This window comes from Suncus etruscus, chromosome 12, assembly GCF_024139225.1.
Source record: "Suncus etruscus isolate mSunEtr1 chromosome 12, mSunEtr1.pri.cur, whole genome shotgun sequence".
Taxonomy (NCBI): Eukaryota; Metazoa; Chordata; class Mammalia; order Eulipotyphla; family Soricidae; genus Suncus; species Suncus etruscus.
In genome coordinates this window covers 101,549,049-101,553,216 of record NC_064859.1, presented here as the reverse complement: position 1 = coordinate 101,553,216, position 4,168 = coordinate 101,549,049, and positions in this window count along the sequence as shown.

Below are 4,168 nucleotides of genomic sequence, written 5' to 3'. Positions count from 1 at the left end.
CCCGTCGCGATGACCCGGAAGCGCCCCGCCCCGCCGGAAATGCTCCGGCCCTGCTCTGCCCCCTCACCCCTCACCCCTGCACGGTCCCCCGCACCCCTGCTCGTCCCACTCTGCTCAGGTGGGCCCCCCTCTGCTCTGCACGGTCCCCCCACCCCTTGCAGGGCCCCCTCACCCCTCACCCTTGCACATTCCTTCCAACCTGCAGGGTCCCTCTCTCCCCTGTCACCCCAGTCTGCTCAGGTGGGCCCCCCTCTGCCCTGCCCTGCTCTGACCCCTCTGCTCTGCACGGGTCCCCCTCACTTTTGCCCACCCCAATCTGCTCTGCCCACCTCTGGCTGCTCTGCACAGCCCCCCTCTCCCCTGCACAGTGTCCCTCACTCCTGTTCACCTCCTCTGTTGTGCACAGCCTCCTCACCCCTGCACTGCCCCCTTCACTCCTGTTCAGCCTGTCTCTGAGCTTTGCAGACACTCTGCCCGACACTCCCTGGCCCTGAGCACACAGCAAGGTTAAGGGACACTGGGCCCATCCCGCAGAGCCCGAAGGACACTTTTGGCACCAGCCCTGGGTCCCCTGGGTCCTTGCTGCCTCCAGCCCCAAAGGGCTTTTGTAAAAAGCCGAAGTGAGCTGGAGAGAGCAATAGAGCAGACATGCTGGGACACCAGGTCACTGCCCACCTTCCTGCTCTCACTGGGGTCTGCCCAGGGCCTTCGATCGGAGACCTGCCCCCTCCCCGTGATTGTGGGAGCCACTATTTGGGGGGTTCATCTGCTCACAGGTGTGTGTGTGTGTGTGTGTGTGTGTGTGTGTGACAATAGCCAGTCTTCTGGCTATTTTTCTCCCCACTGCCAAGTCTGCACCCTAAAAGGGAGCTTTGCAGGGGTGGGGGGATCCAGTGGGAGGCTCCAGGCCGCCTGTCCACAGGTTACTGCTGAGGATTTGGGGACCCATTGGGTGCTGGGGGTTGACCCCCGGGATCAGCCTGTGCTGGGAAAATCCTTCAATCTAATCCACTCTGTATTTCTCACGTGCAACTCAATCTCTCGGGAATGGGGCTTAAGGAGTGGCTTAAGGAGAGGCCAGAACAGAATTTTCTCTTGGGGAAGGGGGTCGGTCAGCCCTGCCTCCTCCCCCCTGCTGTGCAAGCCACAGACCTCAGGGACCAGCCTGGGGACCCTCAAGAGGTGACATGACCACCTACGGGCCCCACAGCCCATCTCAGTGCCCAGCCCACTGTGTCTGTTCTTCTCATGCCCAGCCCAGCAGTTGGCCTCTGACTCCCACATGCACCGTTTCCTTCCAGCCTCACAGGTTACCGGGAGACCCTCTGGTGATGAGTTCTTCCGATGTAATCAAAATCCTTGGGATGTAATAAAACCAGTGGTCCCTAGCGCACCGCCAGGAGTGATTCCTGAGTGCAGAGCTAGGAGTTACCCTGAGCACTGCCAGTGTGAGCTTCCGAAACAAAATCCAGCACCCCGAAAGCCACAGTGGTCCAGTCTCTTGGTGAGTCTGAGGAGGAGCAGGTAGAGGAAGACTCGGACCCCAGGAGCCGGTGAGCTGACCCTTGTGCTAAAACCAGTGGGGCTGGGAACGCCCAGCACAGGGCCACCACCTTCTCCCCAGACCCCCGGGGATTGCCTTTGAACAGACCCTAGAAGTGACTCTTATCTACAACTTCTCGGGGGCCCTAACCCAGAACTGGGCCTAAGCAGTGCCAATGCACATGCCAGGCCTTCTGCTTCTCTGCTCTGAGAAGGAGCTTAGGGAGCCTAAAGGGCCAGGAGGGCCAGCAACCAGGGAAGCCGATTTAAGTCTGGGACCAGCTAAGAAACTCCTCCACGTTTTTTGTTGTTGTTTTTTTTTTTTTTTTTTCCTGGTTCATAGCGTGGAAATAACACCCACAGGCAATAGAAGTGATGGGGATAGGGGGAGTGGAGTGAGGGTAGAGAAGGGAGCACTGTGATGAGAAGAGTTGGGAATGGTCACTCTGGACAAGAACTGGGTGCTGGAAGGAGGGAAAGGGATAGGCAGGGTACCTCTTCTATAACAGTATTGCAAACTACAGTGTCTAAGAGGAGAAAAACAGAGAGAGAGAGAGAGAGAGACAGAGAGACATAGAGAGACAGAGACAGAGAGAGAGCGAGACAGAGAGAGAGACAGAGGAAAAGTGTCTGCTATGGAGGCAGGTTGGTGTGGCTGGGAGGGAACCTGAGGACATTGGTGGCAGGAAGCGACCACTGAAGAAGGCATAGGTACTGGAGTTTATATAACCAAGACTTGACTAACAACTCTGAAACTTGATCTCATGGTGATTTAATAATAATAATAATAATAATAAAAAATAGCTTCTAGTTCTTTGAGTTTCTAAATCAGTGACCCCACAGCAGTGCTGGCACCCCCAAGTGCCCCCTCGTCACCTTTGCCTAAGCCACAGTTTTGGGGTCCTTTCCAGTGCCTGCACACCCCTGTCCATCCCCAGCCAATCACCCATTCTCTGCTTCCTTCAGGACTCCTTGCTCCCTCTGTCCCCACTGCAACCAAACTCCCAAGGTTCAGGGATTCCTACAGCAGATCACGACTCACTTGGATCCAGTCAGACAGTCAGCCCAGATACCCCGATACCCCGGCACTGCATGAATCAGAAGGAATGACTTTACCGTCAGGAAGGCACAGGACAGGGCTGGGAGGGAGCCACAGAATTCACGGCAGGGTGCAGGAGAGACCCCCACCCATCCCAGCAGCCAGCGCTGGATTCCCAGAGAAACTTGTCATTTGTTGTCATTTGGGTTAGAAACAGCCCATTTCTTTTTTTCTTTTTTCTTTTGTTTTTGGGTCACATCCGGCAGTGCTCAGGGGTTATTCCTGGCTCCAGGCTCAGAAATTGCTCCTGGCAGGCACGGGGGACCATATGGGACGCCGGGATTCGAACCGATGACCTCCTGCATGAAAGGCAAATGCCTTACCTCCATGCTATCTCTCTGGTCCCAGAAACAGCCCATTTCACCCCAAAAAGCTTGGCCGGAAAGGCCAGCACGGCCAGATTCCTGCTGATACCAACCTGCCGCCTATTCCTGGGGTTCTCAGGAAGGAGGGTACCAGGAGGTGAGGGTCAGGGCAGACCCCTTCCGGTGCCGCTGCCTCAGCCTGGCTTCACTGTAAAATGAAACTCAGATAAAGAGCAAAGAGCACAAGCTCCACCCTGGCAGGCGGAGAGTTCAAGGCCACCCTGGATGACGGAGCCCAGGGCCGCTGCACCACCAAGGCCAGAGGCATCTTGGAAAGCCATGGGAGAGCGAAGTTCCTTGGGCCCGAGGCCTTGGTCACCACCAGGGCCAGAGTGATAGCACGGGAGGGAAAGCGTTTGCCTTGCATGCAGCCTACCTGGGTTCAATCTACAGCATCCCAGAGAATCCCCGAGGCTGCTGGGAGTGATTCCTGAGCACAGAGGCAGGATAAGCCCTGAGCACCGCCGGGTGTGGCCCACACAAACAAATAGACAGCAACAATAACAACAACAAAGCTGACATCACTCAGGGTTTTGGTTCTCTGGGATCAGCTGATTGTGGTGAGTGTTGAGTTGGGCCTCCAGCACCCCTGTGGCAGGCCAGCACCTGGGGTCCCTTGTGCAGGGAGAAGAGAGGATCAGAGGCCAAGTAGGGACCAGACTGGGGTAGCTCTGGGCTGGGTGAGGAGCTCGGTATGGTCCTAGGAGAGTCCCCCTCCCCCAGAGCTGCCCAGAGGCCTCCGAGCCAAGGTCGCCAAGCCCAGAAAGTCTGGAACCTGATTCCCACTGGGCCTGCCTTCACCAGGAAGCAGGAAGGAGGGAGGGAGGGAGGGAGAAAAGCAGAAGAGAGAGGACAGGGGGAGGAAGAGGGAGGGAGGGAGGAGCGCCCTGCCCACCAGTGGCCAGCGAGGACCTACCCAACTGGCACTAACCTTCCCATGTCCAGGCCACCCCAAGCCCAGTGAGGCTGCAGAGTGGGGGAAGGTGGGGGTGAGGGGGGGCGATTTACTGCCGACCCTTGTGTGGGGACCTTGTTTTATGGTGGAGAGACTCCCCTGATGTGATTATGAGAAGTGTCATTCAGCTATGCTGAATTTAAAAAATCTTTGGTTGGAGAGATAGCATGGAGGTAGTGCATTTTCCTTGCATGCAGAAGGTTGGTG